Below are 17,922 nucleotides of genomic sequence, written 5' to 3' on the forward strand. Positions count from 1 at the left end.
AGGACACTACAATATCTCCCCTATACTATGCTCTAAATTATTGTTAACCATTTTATTATCTTTTTGATTGAGTAGATATTTAAATGTTTACAGTCATTTATGGGTGCTACAACATTTCCCCATACTCGGTTGTAGGTCACCTCTCCGTGCAAAAACAAAATTAAAATATAACACATTAAATTTTATTATTGTTTATATTTTACATTTTTACTACTAATTGAGTCAAGATGTAAATGTTTACAGTCATTTAAACTTAACAAATACCTAACCTAACAGGGGATTACATCCTTGTCAGAGCTTCCTGAGGGGGAGAGTGCTTTAGAAGGATATTCCATAGATTGATCTAGGATAGGGATCAACTGGACATTGGATAAACCAATTGTCCCAGTGTGTTTCGTGACATGGACTAACCGTGTCTCGTGGATCCTTATCTCTGTATGTGATCGTTGACAAACACCTATGGGTTATGGTGTAACGAAAATTGTGATTCCAACACGTGGTAACAGAGTATAGGCCACGAGTTTGATACACACCCAGCTCGCATTGGAGGGGAGATTGTTTTACATTGGATATACTAACACTCCATGTGTGTTTCGCGACATGGACTAACCACCTCTCGTGGATCCTTATCTCTAGCAATGTAATTGTTGACTAAGAACTATGGGTTTTGGTGTAACAACAATCGTGATTCCAACATGATCCCCCCTTCAAGATGTGGAATCTCGTGATCAAATTCTTGAAAATATTTTGCCACTCAACAACATTGTTAGTCTTAGAAGATTCAAGAACATTCACATCTCTAGAGAGTATAAAATTCTTCTTTACTTCATCGTAGAGATGATATGCTTTGGAGGTATTTGAGCACCCAAAGACACTTTTGACTCCTTATACCAAGTTTGTTTTTCCATTCCTTAGGAATCAAGGCATAGCAGGTGGAACGAAAAACCTCGACATGCCTTATCGAGGTAATGTGGTCATACCAGATTTCATAAGGAGTCTTATTTTTGAGATCATGAGATGGACATTTGTTTTTAATATACAATACACATAAAACTACATGAGCCCAAAACATCAACTTAACATTTTTGAAAAGCATCATTGAACGACCATATTTAAGATTGTCTTGTTCATTCTTTCAACTACACCATTATGTTGAGGATTATAAGGCATTGTTGTTTGATGTTGAACCAAAATAGTTTTCATATTCACTTGAAGTATATTCATTTCCATTATCAGTAGGAATAGAGCCAATATGAGAGTGTATATCAATTTTAATCAATCCATGAAAGTTTTTGAAAGTTTCAAAAGCTTTTGATTTATTCTTCAATATATATACCCAACACATTGTGGTGTACTCATCAATAAAACTCATCGTATAATTATTTCCTTTTGTAGAAGGAACAAGCATAGGGCCACATAAGTTAGAATGAATTAGTTCAGTATTTATACTTTCTCTCTAAAGAGGATCATGAAATGGTTGTTTGCTATGTTTTCCTAAGATAGAAGCATCACATTGATTTAGTGTCCTAGGAATGGTTGGAAAACTAGTAACACTATTTCTCTTTAATAAACGAAGACTGTCATAGTTCAAATATCGAAATCTAGCATGCCATGAGAGATTGGATGGAAATGTACCTTCATTATATTAAGAAATTTATGCATAGTTATGTGCATGAGTAGACATTCCTTGCAGCTTCAAGGGTCTTTCTTCTTGTATTTCTGTCATGACATGTGAGTTCTTTGGTGATTTTATCACCTTAAATTTGCCATCAAACATGTGAATGTAGTGTCATTGGTCGCAGATGTGAACTAAGGAGAACTAGAACTATGGGAGGCAAGGACCATCATACAAAAGAAAGTCAAGGAGTCCAAGAAATTTGAGGTTAATGGTGCCTATTCCATATGGCTTGGCCTTTCACTTGTTTTCAAACTAGGTTGCTCCATCTACATTGTCACTAAAATTTTCAAATAAATCTCTTTGAAAGGTCATGTGGTAGGTTTCACCTATGTCAAGCAACCATGCATCTTTCCATGAAGGAAATGCAATATTAAACAAGTCTTCAGTTACTCCAATAATGCAATGTGTCACAATATAATGAGCAAATTTGAGTTCCTTACCTTTCCCTGGATATGGTGTTTTACCTTTTTCTTCATTTCTTTCTTGTTTGATTCTCTCCAAAAATGGCTTGCATGTAGATGGATCATGTCCATTTATATTGCAGTGTATACAATGAAGATCAAGTCTTTCTCCTCGGTATTATTTGCCCCCATGCCTATGTTATTCTTCTTTCCACATCCTCTTTTGCCACCCTGCCTATAGAAGAATATTTTTCCCGACTATTCTCTTTTTGTGCAAGGCACATTGCTTCTTCGAAATATTGAGCAATTATATTCCTCTTCCCAAAATATTTCTCTTTCTGCAAACATTTCCACATGAGAGTCAAAAGTAACCTCGTTAAGTTGGCCACTAGTTTGTAATGATTCAAGATAGTGAGAATATGTGGGATATAGTGCCTTGAACAAAGCTATCAGAGGAACATCCATTCTAGATGTGGTGGTTTCTACATAATTCATAATATCTTTGATTTCAAAGGCCAAAGCAAGGGTATCACCATCTTTCAATTCAAAATTCAAGAGTTTGAACATTAGTTGAACTACCTCAACCTCTGACTATGAGCCATATCAGTCTTTCAACTTCAATAAATCACTAGAGACATTGGTAATTGGTGCGATGTGATGACTTGCCTCTTCATTTACTAATGCAACAATCAAGGCATAGGACTTGTTGTTCTTATTCTCCCATATGGCAAGCTATTTTTATGTTGTGGGCCTTGCAAGCAGATTAGCACCTTCTCCTTCACATACTCGTGTTCACACTTGATTAAAAATAAGGGTATGTTTTTATCTTCCTGGACCATTCATGGTAGTTCTCTTTGCTCGTGAGAACTACTCCAACTATTGAGATGAGAGAATGCATTATTAAATCAATTTCAAAAAAGTAATAATCAATGCACTAATATTATATTTAATAACTGATGTGCAATAATTCTTAAGGTAGTTGATACAAATGAATTCTCTCCTCCTGTGCACAATATTGAATACAATTCCACAACCATGTGAGTGTAGATAGTCTATGTTCACATTCACTGACAACTTTAACATAAACTTACTCACATACATCTCAGACATCTCAACGGTGTGGAAACCTGGTTCCAACACCCCCGCCCCCACATACTACTTCAGGTGAGACCTCAGTCCATGCTCCGCGGACTGTTGCTGAAAGGGCTAGTAGTACAAGGATTTGTTTGACTAATTAACTCCAAACCTGGGTCAGGCCTGGACAAGCCAACAAATGGTTCCATTGTCGGGACCAGGATTTCCATAGAGATGTTTGATGTTGTATCATTGGAATCCAACTAATAAAGAAATTGAAGGTTGGTTGGACAAAATAATTCACGAGTTTGTGGCGTAGGAGAACAAGAATCCGCGACTATCAAAAGAAGAGTGGTTAGACTGCTACTTGTACACAGAGATCCACGAAATTTTCTTCGCATGTTTCCCTCCTGAGCTGCACGATTGGATCGCGAAGCTAGTAGATAGCCAAAGAAGGTGCAAGCCTAACAGTCCTATTGTGTGGACCCTGGAGTTGGTGCGCAGATTGGAAGCATTGGAGGATAAGATCGTGCATGCTATTGATCATTGGCTCGATTGAATTATAAGAGGATTCATTACTGAGTTCGCAGTAGATACTTCAATCAGCTATAGCGAGGCAGAGCGACACTTCCTCAAAGGACCGCGAGGTAAGTACGTTAAGTCTCTGAACACTTTGATTAAAATTCTACTGTGTGAAAAGTAGATTATGTGAATACATTGATGTTCAGGGCTATGTGAAGTGGGAGAATTTATAGAAACAAAGGTAGTACAGAACCAAAAACTAGCCCTTTGATTTCACCTCCACGAGGGACCGAGGAAAAGCTCATGAATGCCTCACCAAGAAGTGCAATCAATTTGATAAGGCAAAGGATTCCGCGCATACCACCCTCACCCACTCCACGACCAACTTCACCGCCTTCACCCCCATCTTCGCCCATACCACCACCGCCACCACAACGAGTTAATATGGCAAGCGCGATAAAGTTTCTGATGTTCAAGGGAGTAGGAAATGAAGATCCAGACCAGTTTTGGTTCATTATAAAAGTTGTATGGGAAGTGCAGGGAGTTACGGATGACAATATAAAGAAAATGACATTGGTCAATGCTGTACAGGATAGCGCGATGTCTTGGTATATTAAGCATTCTAAAGACAATCTGAAAGCCGGGATCGCAGACATCCAAACTGCGTTGAACAGAGAATTTAGCAAACCGAAGTCAGAGGCACAATCCATCATTTGGTTCAAGGAGATCACGATGCTACCAAGCAAGACTCCTTGGGAGTTGGATCATAGACTGAAGTGCACAATTCACAAAGCTAATATGACTTTGACAGATGGACAACACCGCGAATGGTTTGTAGCATCACTAACACCGCACCTAAGGAATGCGTTATCACAACAAAGGCTAACAACTGAGATCGAGGCCTTAGAGATCGTGATGAGGCTACTTGAAACCCCAATACAAGATCCTAACCTGGGAGTTCAGTAGATCCACATGTAGTTGAAAAACTTGTGCCTTCAGATGCAGAGACTGAAACAAGACAAGACCGCTCACCCAAAAGTGTGCGATGAGTTATGGTGTGTTAAATGTAAGGGTTAGGGTAATGACAAGGACCACTACCCAGTGTTCGTGAATAACCTCTCGGGAGGAGGATCGATGCCGTTAAGACTAGAGGCCCAAGCAGGACCTAGTGCGGTGCCTGCATTGTGGTGCACGATTTGTCAAATAGAAGGAAAGCATGCTACGGAGAACTGCCATTTATTGCAGAAGTACATGCAAAATTCACAACAATTGCTATGCAATTTTTGTAGATCAGTGGGACATGATGAACGCACCTGTAGAAGATATGAACTGGTGATGGATAAGACTCCCACCTACAGAGTTCAGGCCAAAACGTGGGCACTTGACCAGAATGCAGGGATGGCGCAAATCAGATTTCAAGGCCACGGACAAGGCCGAGGTGGAGGAGGACTTGGAAGAGGTCACAGACAGCTGATATGTTACAATTGTGGAGGGCTAGGACATTATACCCACGATTGTATGAATCCAACGCGTCCACCATGTCTATATTGTAGCTTGTTTGATCATGAGACAGAGGATTGTCCCACACTAATAGCGAGGTTATGCAACGAGGGAGCACTCCAACCTCCCTTGACCTAGAACCTGCCAATGACGAGGTCTGAGCCATGCGAGGAAGACCCCAACGTAAACATTGTGCTCCGAAGTGGAATTACAACAGGGGATGATAAAGGCAAGCGACCTGAAGATAGTTCTTGGGTTCGTAAGGCTCTGATGAAAGAACCAGAGTTTGATTTGGAGTGTGCTAAGGAAACCTTCATGGAAGTTAGGAAGAGCTTCTTTGATTCCTCTAGTTTAGGAAGCAAAGATGGACTAGTGCCGGAAATGGAACCATCAATGCTCACGTAATTCCTATAAACATGCATGAAGCTATTGCATGATAATAAGATTGTAAAGGGATTGCAGGAACTCATTAATAGATGCACTGGGAATGTGCCAGGAGAACCGCGCATAGTCCGAAAGATGGGAAAGCATGCGACGAGGATGGGAAGAGAAAAGAGATTGATTGCGCAGATTGGAGAATATGAGATGGATCAAGTGATTTTGGACCTAGGATTGGACACGAAATTTCTGCCGAAGCAAACATGGGAGCGCATGGGGAGGCCTACACTGCAATGGTCTCATATCCAGCTACGAATGGTAAACCAACAAAATATAATACCTATGGTGATATTGCAGGGAATCACCATAGTTATCGAAGGGGCAAGTGCGCTAACAGACTTTGAAGTCATAGAGATTGTTGATGAGAGTAATCCCTACCCTGCACTATTAGGAATTTATTGGGCCACTCACATGAATGGGGTGATAAATCTGAAGAAGTGCAAGATGATTTTTGAGAAAAATTCTCTGTGCGTAGTTGTACCTTTGAACCCTGGAGAAGGATCACACTACAGGGAGCCAGTGTGCGACTATGAAAGTGACGGTTATTTAGACTACATCTACAAGATAACTGCGTGAAAGCAGGACTAGGTAAATCCCACCATAGATGGGGGAATCTCACGGGAGCGTGAAAGCTCCTGTACGTCGGATTCAGATGAAGAGATAGAGCGATGGAAAAATTAGTTACACGAGGCAACCACGTTGAACTACAACATGATGACAAGATCGTTGTGCTGCGTATCAACGGAAGTAAGAGATATACCCATGTATGATTGGTTAAGTGAGGTAGATGCATTCCTGAACAAATTCAAAAGAGAAGTTCCAGAATAGCGACATTTCGAAGCTTTGAAATGGGTACTGTGCGCTACACCCGCGAGGTGGTGGGGCACGCACCAAGGAAGATTTGAGGACTAATGTGAATGCAGGAGAATGATGCACATGCGGTTTGGGAAGCCTTAGATGCAATTAACCGAAAAGATTGCCAGACAAAACGCTCTATGTGCGCACCTGTCCATATGGATACAAGCATATGTTAAAGAACATGTGTGGATGCACACAGACTTCATGTTAGAAGACACGGTCAATACACATGTCTAGGCGAGGCAATTGCACAAATGACCCCTCTGGTTAGAACAATGGAGTATGGAAATAACGAGTATGCAGAAGGTTATCCATGCAGAATCCTTTAACGAAGTGTGTGAAGCACTGAACAAGGTATATGATGCACAGCAGACTGATTGGGACCTATGCGTACCAACAGTTCTGTGGGCTTATAGGAAAATGGTGCAAGAAATTGATGGAACAGATGCCTCCGAGGCCAGAGTATGGAGCGAACGATGTAATCCCCATAGAGTATAAAATGCCCAGTCCACGCATAGCAGCGCCGGTAGATATGATGGCTTGCGGAGTCTTTGAAGAAGGGATCACGCAGCTAAATGAAGCAAGACGCTTGGGACCTCAGGAAGAAATTTGACAGGGTGATCTTAGGCTCCAAGAAATTATGAAAGAAAGGGTGAGATTAAGGGAGAAAAGCACCCTGGTGGAAGCAGAATTCAAGAAGCGGGAGGATGAAATAAAGAAGGATTTTCTCGATAAGAAAACCAAGGTTATAAAATAGCGTGCACACGATTACGTTGACTAATTTGGGGACTACCGCCAAGATTTGATCAGCCTAATGCCTTGGAATGGACCACATATTACTAAAGGGATCACCCATGGTGGCACGTTGTAGATGATAAAGTGTGCGACGCACCCAATAATAATTGAAGGCGGATGATTTCCAGGAAAAGTGATGGAGGACTGGTTGAAACCCTATACAGGTGGTACGACCACCTGACTAGCTGTGGGAAGTATAGTCTTAACGCTCCAGGCAGTTGAAAGGAGGTGCGGGACTATAAACTACTCTGCCTAGTAGTTGGGCGATGTTGAGGCTGTGCGTAAGAGCAAAGTGTCACAAGGTACGTAACCGCGCAAGGGGGGTTGCGTTGCCATGCGGGTTGGATGGAAAGTGACCATTGCAGTCGCTATTCACGATGTGATGCTTGACTTGAGATGAAATGGAGTGGGAGGCAAGAATTTAAGATGTGCTTTATGGGCAAGATTTGAGAAAATCTATCGCCGAGGGAGCATTAATGGACTGGATTTGGGGGGAACAGTCGAATTCAAATTCAAAAGACGCTATAAATTACAAAGGGATGCCCAGCAAACAACACTTGGTCATTTGCGAATTGAGTTATTGTACGCCCTGCGTATTCTGAGCCGAGACCTGGTTGCCCTATGCAGAGTGTCGATTGATCCCCTGATTGAGCGATTGAGAGATTTATAGATGAGCAAGATGGCATTGTCTGAAGAAGCTAGGAAATTGCAAAGATGACCGCTGAAGAGGCTGCGCAGCCCCTAACCATAGAAGATGCCCCTGAAGGCACCGAGATTGTTGCGGAAATCCCTAAATCACCACGCACGTCGAGACTGAATAATGACAAACAACCAATAATTCTGGTGTATGTGTCCCTTTGAAACCCGTTGCGCACTAGATTAATGATGGAAGAAAAAGGGAAAGCAGTTAACCTGGAAACCAACGAGGAGGAAGAAGACCTGGAGGACCTCATAATTGAAGAATACAAGGACGAGGGCATGGAGGAAGAAACCGAGCCTGCGCACCCTCCAACAAAGTTGCCTGCGTATATCCCCCCGCAAAAGAGGAAGGCAAAAGTGCCTAAGGACCTCGACGAGAGTAAGATCTCTCTGTAAAGTTTTCTCCTCTCAGACGATATCATTTTTTAGGGCACGCACCTGGGACGGGTGGCAAACTTGAATTTTGAATATTGGGATCTCGCTAACGACGTGAAATTCCCTCATCTAGAGACCACACAACTCGTGAAGCCCAAACAGAACACCGTGACAGGAGTTATAGAATTGGAGCCACGAAAGTGGTTATGCGGAGTTGAAGAGGTAGGGTTTCTAAACCTACTCTGGGTGCCACATTGCCACCGTGCCCTGGACATTGTAGCATTGGAAAATTTTGCTGTGCAGAAGAAGAAAGAGGAAGCTAAACTGCGCATGGCACAGTTGGCAAAAAAGAGAAGGAAAGAAGCAGTGGCAAAAAAAGCACAAGAGGCATGGGACGCTACACAAAGAACCATAGAATAGAAAAAGGCCGCAGCAGTAGCAGCACAGAAGGTAGCATAGAAGGTGCACGAGGGCCAGAAGTCACCTTCGCCTGAGCAGGAGAAAGAGATGGAAACAAAGGAAGAAGAGGGCGGCGCAGACCCACAAACAACATCAACACAATTGAAGGGTCAACGCCCAAGCAAGCGGATGAGGTCGTGCAAGAAGGTGAAAGCATCCAAGATGTCGATCCACCTGATCACCCTTATTGAGGGTGATCTACATGATATAGTAGAGACGATGCGCGACATCACCACAGAGACCCTCCAAAACTTTGTGGCGGAGAATCAGATTGTGCTGAGGGCCATCCGAGCACAGATTCAGTAGTTGCAGGTGCGCACTCCTCAGGTTGGTACTCTCTTGACCAGCCTCACGATTGGGATAGCCACAGTTGAGGAAATTTCACATGCTCAGAAAACTAACAGAATAATGTTGCTAGAAGGGGCAATAGTTACAGAAAATGAGGCTGACCGGCCTACAGTTAGTGCACTTAAAGGGATAGGGATCAACATGGCTGCACTCCTGTGAGAGACACTCTATGTTCTGTAGGATGGGATTACTATAGAACTGCGGGCTAGGGAGAGTCACACGTTGTAGGTGCTGAGAAAACAAAAGATCAACATGGAGCAGTTGAGCTTGTAGCTCAACGAGGTTATGTTGCAGAACAAGCAGATGGTACAGGTATCGGAAGAGGCCTGCCAAATGGCCCTTAAGCTAGCCATCCTAGTAGAAGCACCAGCAGAGGCACGCATCCATAGATTAGTAGCATGGGTGCATGAGGCACGAGAAGAAATGGCCAAGGTTCAGCTGGAGCTGAATCTTCAAATAGCAGAGTTGCGGTTGATGGCGCAACCGTCCACTCCTCCAAAAGTAAGGGAAAAACGCGCCAACGCTATTACATCGGGGATGGAGGAGATCAACAGTACAGTAAGGGACTGCACCAAAATGTTGGAAGAGTCATTTGAGGTCCTCACCAATCTGTAGGAGGACCCTAACATCTAACTCTTAGAGACAAAGTCATGTGAGCTCCAGCAATAGTATGACAACGTCAAAGGGACTATGTAGATGGTGGCCCTCACTCAGAGGCTCGCACAAATGAAACATGCCAAAATGCTTAAAGAACAAGTAGACATAGCATGACATAGATAGGCAGTTTTGAAGGCATGTGTTCAGCCTTGGATTGACGAGGCCTTCGTCATTACAGCAAAAAATTAATGGCAAGCTTGCGCAAATGCAAGGGACGTAGGCACAGATGTAGGGGAGCAGTTCTGACATTGTGGTCTCGGAACAACAAGTACAGGAGATTGAAAAGGCGGTCATTTAGTGTGTTGCCGACCTTGCAGCCATTCGAGCAGAGTTGGAGGGTCTCCACACAAAGATCTCCGCACCGACCCAGTGACTCAAGGGCGAGTCACGATGTTTGTGTTGGGGGCGTGCTAGGCGTGGAATCCCCGCCAAGGCATGTTTTGGGGCTTAAAGCCTAAGTTTTGACAAAGTCCATTGTAAAGACTCCGCGAATTGTGGTCATGGAGCGCGAAATCATAATAGAGTCATAGGGTTGTCCGCCCTTGTTTTTGTAATGTAATGTCAGTTTCAAAGACCTACCCATGGTCCACGGACCATGGAATTTTATAAATAGAGCGAGGCTCTAAGTGTAGAAAGAATCTAAGCTAAGCATGGAAGGATCTAAGGAATTGATGAAGCATTGAGTCGAAGTGTAAGTCGTTTCTTTGGGTCGTAGAGTAGGAGAAGGCTCTGCTTCTGAGTGAGAAAAGGCCTAGTAGTTTGTAGCTGAGTGCGCAGACCCCTGTAGCTGAGTATGCAGGGCAGGTTGAGTCTGTAAGCATGGGAAGAATTAATAAAAGAGAAGTTTTAGCATATTTTTGTGTATATTTTCCTGGTTTATGTATTATTGGGTATGAATTTCAAGTTTACAGTTTATTTACTGTGCGAACTCATATGAATGTGCTAAATAGGTAAATATAATGTAAGGCATCTGTTAACGCAAAGATAACTAATTGTTATAGGAAGATAAGTAAGATCTAGGGTGTGACTTAGGGAAATAGTGCAGATCGCCGCTCTAGCGGTGCAAAAGCCCCACAACCCCTGGTTAGGGCTGTGTGAAGGCGAATATATTAGGGCGCGAAGGCCAGAGAAGTGCGCAAATAACTTGAGTGAAGGGACTCACAGTTGTACCAAATCAACCCCTCTGACATCTCAAGGGCACGAAAACCTGGTTTCAGCACACCCCCCCCCCCAATACTACTTCGGGTGAGACCTCAGTCCACGCTCCACGGACTGTTGCCAAAAGGGACAATAGTACAGGGATTTGTTTGGCTAATTAACTCCGAACCTGGGTCAGGTCCCAACAAGCCAACACCCAGATATAACACAAATGAATATAACCAGTTGTCCTATAAAAATATCTCAATTCAACATACAACTAATTTCTCTTCAGTATGCATATACCAGCTCAACTTATTCAAGGAAAAAATGAACGTGACCCTGAATAATAATTTAACACAGAGACTATATACCAATATGACATACAAATTATTTGACACAAATAACTCACTGCTTGACACAAGTAATTCACTGCTCATTGCACATACAATGTCAAACTATTCAACGCACATAACTCACTACTCAACACACATAGTTCACTGCTCAATGCACATAGAATGTCAAACTATTCAATGTAGATACCATGTCAAATTACACAGAGAGATTGGCATTATATGCACATATATAATAAATCACACATAAATAATAAACCATGCGGAGGGAATATGAATCAACTTTTCAAATCCTTGCTAGAGATGGTGAGTTGTGGTAATCAAATATGCTGGAGACGGGGATAGTCTTCATTCTTCGCTAGATATGGTGATGTTTTCTTCTATATGATTGTAGAGATAAACACCACTATGTGCACAGATCGTGGAGGATATACTATGTGTTAAATGTTACGACTTATGTGATAATGCTTACAGGAAATAATAATGGAGTCACAAGGGAAACAATTTAGTGGTAAACAAGACAAAAGGAAAAGAATTTATGAGGGAAAAGAAATTCCAAGTTGAAACTTGTGCTTTGATACCATGTCAGACTAGGTATTTCGTAACTCCAAAAATTCAACGCGTTCTATTAAGAAGAACATTAATTTATAAATAAAAGAGAGACCCTTGGGATTCACATTCCAAGGTCTCTTCATTTTCTGGTTTTGTATTTACATATATACAATATATTTTCCCAATCTTGAAGGACTAGGTGTCAACATCCTCAAAGCTAGACCTTAATTTTATAAAAACTTATGGTTGGTTCTTAAACCATGGTATAGTTTTTGAAGTTGGATTATAATTCTTAAGACCATACTTTTAGAACCCTCTAAAAATAAGGTGTTCCCATTATGCTAGTGCAAATCATTGTATTAAATATTTCCATTATGGGGCATACTAAAAGGGAATGAAGAAGAGAAAAAATATCCCATTACTAAATTAGAGGAAGAGTCACGGAAGAAGGTGATTCCTAGGTGTCAAGTGATGGTGATAAGGAGTAGAGTCCCTCTAATTATGAATAAACTCCTCTTTCATACTCAAAATCATAAGAAGGATACATGGATGAAATGGGAGAGGTAGAGTCCTATAAAAATCCTCTAGTCAATAAAGTAAGAATGATTCAACTTAAGAATAACTATCTAGAAAACTTCATTGGCAAACTCTCCTAATTAATAAGAAATTTCAAAGTTTCTATGATTGTTGATCAAATAGAATATGATCAAATGTTTTGGGAACTTAGGAAAGAAAAATCATCTTTAGCTCAAGGTATTTAAGACATTTCTCAAATGACTTAAATGAATCTTTAATGATGTCTATTTCATGATTGTTGATCAACTAGAATATGTTAAATAATGAATCCATACAGGTGAGAATAGTTTTAGATAGAGGAGGAATGACCTGTTATAGAGTTTTGTGAACCCAACATTTCGAACTACCAAGTGAGTCCATCATCAGTGGATGCGTCAATAGATATTCTCTAGATCTTAATGATGTATTCAAGAGCTATATTTGGGTTATATATATATATATATATATATATATATATATATATATATATATATATATAGCTATATATATATATATATATATATATATATATATATATATAGGTTATTAAAGAAAATAGGTCGGCCATTACTTTCTTGGGCTCATTGTACGCTCTTCCTTTCCTCTTAATTCTAGCCACCAAATAATATTACAAAGTCCTTTCCGACTTTTAATTCCAAAAGTTGCTTACGATTATGACCCACACATCTTCTCACTTTTAATTAATTACAAGAACAAGGATATGCCCATTAATCATACACTCTGCCATGAAGAAAACCCGAATTATGCCAGAAAACATATTTAACATTAAACGATACCTTTTTAAAATGACAATGACATTCTATACCATTTTATAATATTAAAATAGTTATACCATTAGATAGCAATGCTTAAATTAGGTTTTTCAATTTTATTTTTTTTTGGTAGATATGAACTTCATTCCATACTCAATCCCATATAAATAAAATATTTAAAAGGAATTTTTTATATAAAATATTAAGTTATTGAAAATAAAAATATAAAAGGTTATATGGGATGAAAAAATTATTTTCATCATTATTAATTTTTTAATTAGAATGAAATATTATTTTTATATTAAAATATTCTCTTGAACATGCAATAAGGACATTAAGTGATTTTTACAAAAAAGGGAACAAAGATCTAATACTAGATCTTCTAAAGCTTGCTTGCACCTACTGCTCGTTGAGAACTTGAGTAAATTCTTATAAATTATTTACACAAGATGACATTGAAACAAAACACCTTTACCATTTGAGAGAAATCCACCCAATGCTAGATCCACAAGATGCAAGAGAATTATTGACATCAAGTTTTGCGATTTTCTTGTTTCGATCTTTTCTTCTTGTTGTTAATGGATGGAAAGAACGATGGTTATTTATTCAAACATTTGAATATGAAGGAGAAGAAGGGGGAGAGTAGGCTTCTGCACATTCTTATTCCATCTTTATCCTCTTTCTATTTTGTAGGAAGCATTTTGTTAAAGCAAGACTTTCTCTCTTAGTATGATTTTTTGTTCATTGGAGGCCCTTGTAATGTGATTAGATGATCAAATTAGGTTTCATTTCCCATAAACATTAGATCTAGAACTCGTTGACCATAACTTTTGTCTCTATGGAATCCAAAACATCATATCTATTACTTGAGGAAGGTTGTTGGTGAGAATCTCGCTTTCTAGCCATCATATTCTTAGACAAATGCTTCTTTTGTTTGCTTGAAACTAGTTTGAATGCTCCTTTTTCATCATTACTAAGAAGACATGGTTGAGGTTTTGAGGAAGGCCGAGAAGTTAAAGCCTTAGGAAGCTTTCTGCAAAGTGTCCATATTCATGACAACAATTACACTTGTAGGGAACTTGCTCATAATCCAAGGCCTGAAGCTGGGACCATCCATCCAGGTTAAGTTGAATTGTGTCATGAAGACCTTTTGGTAAATCCCTTTCAACATAAATTCTAGCACAAGAGAAGTTAAATTCAACCCAATTTATATCTTATTGCCTTGAAAATACCTTCACCTCATCAAGGAAGGGGGATATATGGAAATTTAATCCACAGTTGTGCCAAAGAAATTTCCTTCATGGGACTTAAATCTAAAGACCATTGAATGAGAAAGATTCCTTTGGTACGCATGAAATAAGGCTTGGGCCTGTATACCTAATCTCTATCCTCTTGGTTTTCTTAAGGAAAAAAACCAAAACCCATTTCCTTAGTAATAAATACCAATGTGTTCACCATTTACCCAGTTAACAATTACTCATTCTTCAATAGAATCATAGCTAGCTCAGAGGCCAATAAGCTCACCAATCAACCCTATTTCCTTTGATGAAGTCATATTTTATTGATGGACGAGCCATAAAAGCACCACCATACCATATTATAACAACAAAAATAAACACTAGAACTAGCAAGCAAGCCTGCACACAAATTTTCTTTGACACGACTAATCCTATCACCTACAGTTGCTCAGGAACATCGAGGAGGAGTAGTTGGTAGATCATGCTTTGAAATGTTGAGAATGTGATGGATCACACAACTCTCCCTAAATCCTCACAACAACTACGAGCAAGTGGGCCTACACAGGCCAATCCATGAGTAGGAAGCTGAAGGGTACATAAAATTCACAGCTGTCAAACTTCAAGATTTTGAGTGCTCCAAATTTTTTTATTGTGTTCGATTTTAGACTTTTGTTATCCATACTGATTTTGATAAAGTCTTTCGAATTAATCATATTTCAAGTTGCTAGTCAAAGTTTCCAACCAACTAATGTGGTTGATCCTCATGACAAAGGTTCAAAACATCCTGAGGATGAACCACATTAGTTGGCTAGAAACGTAGACCAACAACTTGAAATGTGATTAATCCTAAAAACTTTATCAAAATCAAATTTTATAGTGATAGATCCATTTCACCATAAAAACAAAATTCAAACAATTGTACCATTAAATTTTGCTAGAAAAAAGGACAAAATTTTAATGTGTTTTGGTTCTCTCAAGCTTGGTAGAAAATTCGAAATCTTTTGAAATGGAGTCGTCTATAGAGGCAGAGGAATTGCCTGGACGGCCAAAAGTGGTCAGAATCCAGGCAAAAAAGTTTCCAAAAATCTTATAAAGGTAGCGTTCGAATCATGTTTTTGATGGTGAAAATAGATTCAACATAGTTATTGATCGAACAAAAAAGTGAACTAGCACCCCTTTTTTGTGGCAGCAAAAAATCACCCAATTTTGAAAAGTGGTGATGCCAAAATAAACTCTTTTTTTTAAGCATATTTTTGGCACTTTAAATTTTCTCATGTATCAAGTATGAAATTTTTTTTCGATGTTAGTGATTTTCATGCTCATTTTGAAAAGTGTACATGCAACATCAACCCCCCTTTTTTAGAAGATTGATTTTTGACACTTCAATTTTTTTTTATGTAGCAAGTATGAACACTTTTTTTAAGTGTTAGTGATTTTCATCTTGATTTTGAAAAGGGTTGATGCAGCATCAACTCTTTTTGTTTAGAGGGTTTATTTTTTACACTTTAAATTTTGTAATGTATTAGGTGTGGATATTTTTTTAAAATGTTTGTGATTTTCATGTTCGTAATAAAACATAATTAAAAAAAAAAGGACAAAAAACACTCAAATAATAAAAAAATTAAACAAAAAATAAAAATAAAATAAAAACATTTAAAAATATATTTTTTTAAAAATAAAAAATAAAAAAACATAAAATTCAAGGGAAAAAAATGAATATTAATGAAAAGGAAAAAAAATACATCCATAACGATCTTTTTAAGTTAAAAAATATTACAACCACATAATAATAATTAAAAAAAATAAACAAAATAATAATAATAAAAAAAATTGAAAAAAATAAATAAATATTTAAATTAAAAAAAAAAAAAAAAAAGAGAGAAGAAGAAGAAATTATAAAATAAAAAATTAAACAAAAAAATGAAACAAAAACAAATTGAAAAGTTAAAAATACACAAACTTAAAAATAAGATTAAAAAATAAAAATATTTAAATTAGAAAACAAAAAAACAAATCAAAACCAAAAAAATTAAAAAAAAAAAGGTTAAAAAAAAAAAAAAAATTCCTTCACCCCGGGCAGGATTGGCCTTCATAGCACTGAAAATTCCATCGATGTCTCCATGTTCAAATCCTCCATAAGATCCATCGTTTAAGTACCTGAAGAAACAACAACATCAAGCATCTGGATAAGTTGAATATATAGAAAAACTGATTTTTTTGGGGGATTAAAGCTTAAATTATTTTACATATGTTCAGTTACCTTGGAGAGCCACATTGTAAGATTAAGCTTGTAAGCAATTCTGGACTTTTGATGGAGGCAAGGCAACCCACCATAGCAGAAACTGAATGACCTATGAACACGTACTTCTCAGCTTTAAGCTCATCTAAAATGGCAAGAAGATCGTCTGCATAAGCAGAAAGTGAATCACTATATCGATCAAAGTAGAAATGTTTGTGTTCAACATTGCGAGAGAATATAATATCGAATAATACAATCTTGAAATCAGGCACCAGGTATGGCAAAATATCATTCCACATCGACTGGTCGCCCCTAAAGCCATGTGACAAAAATGATATCCGCTTGCCAGAGCTGTTAACTCTCACATTCAAAGCTTCTATTAGTTCATGAGATTCTAACTTCACCATCTTTGGAGGATAAGAGCTCATTCACTTCTTACCTTGGTGGTATGTGATAAATCTAAGCGAATCGTGTGTAAAAGGTTCGGGATTCTAGCACAATCCAATTCATAGACTTGCCCTGCAAATAACACATAATATTTTAAGAAATTATTTTCTGATTTGCTAGCTGTGAGAACTGCAAATTAGGGCTATACAAAACACCTACCTATCAATCTGAGCAGACATTTAAATAGTAACATTGCTATAAAAGGTAGTGTACACACATTAATGGAAGATGGGAGTGGACTTCAGTGTTGTTTCTATCTTTGGTGGGAGTAAGTGGCACTATTGACTATTCAAATGATGCATGTCCAGTGTCTCTTCCATTCAAGATAATTTTGTTGAGATGGGCAACAATAATGGAATGGGTTTAATTATATAGCTACGAACATGTACTCTAGGTATACGTTTTTATGTCCATTATTGTCGAGGCATGAATTTCTTTAAAATGCATGACAGCGCTTTGAAGTTAGTCAGGAAATAGGCCGAGCATGCGTTTGACATTCAAGTTAGCAATTTCAAAAGCCGTAGTCTAACTATTATGTTATTTTTCCTTGAAAAGTTATAGAAATTTAGGTCATATTTCAAAAAAATCAGATAGAAATTTTTGTAAATCAAAGTAAAAGTTGTCCAACATCATAATTTTAGGTGCCTTAGAATTTTTTTGATGGTTTTGAATAACATAGTTACAGATGAAACATGAACTATTACCTGAAAACGGGTACTCCAACCAAAAAACCCCAAAAAACATTAAAAAACAACCCAAAAATGAAAATTGTTTATTCCAAAACGATGTTTTTTTAGGGTAAAATTTCAAAAAAAAAATAAATG

The 17,922-nt window shown here is 38.5% G+C and overlaps 1 pseudogene; it reads right to left on the reverse strand.

Annotated features, from left to right (window-relative positions):
• Positions 1-4,769: 4,769 nt before the first annotated feature.
• LOC149187379 (strigolactone esterase D14 pseudogene) lies at positions 4,770-17,058 on the reverse strand (annotated as a pseudogene).
• Positions 17,059-17,922: the final 864 nt, after the last annotated feature.

Source organism: Pinus tabuliformis, chromosome 3_1 (assembly GCF_031772625.1).
Source record: "Pinus tabuliformis cultivar Carrire ecotype Pingquan chromosome 3_1, CPIR1, whole genome shotgun sequence".
Lineage (NCBI taxonomy): Eukaryota > Viridiplantae > Streptophyta > Pinopsida > Pinales > Pinaceae > Pinus > Pinus tabuliformis.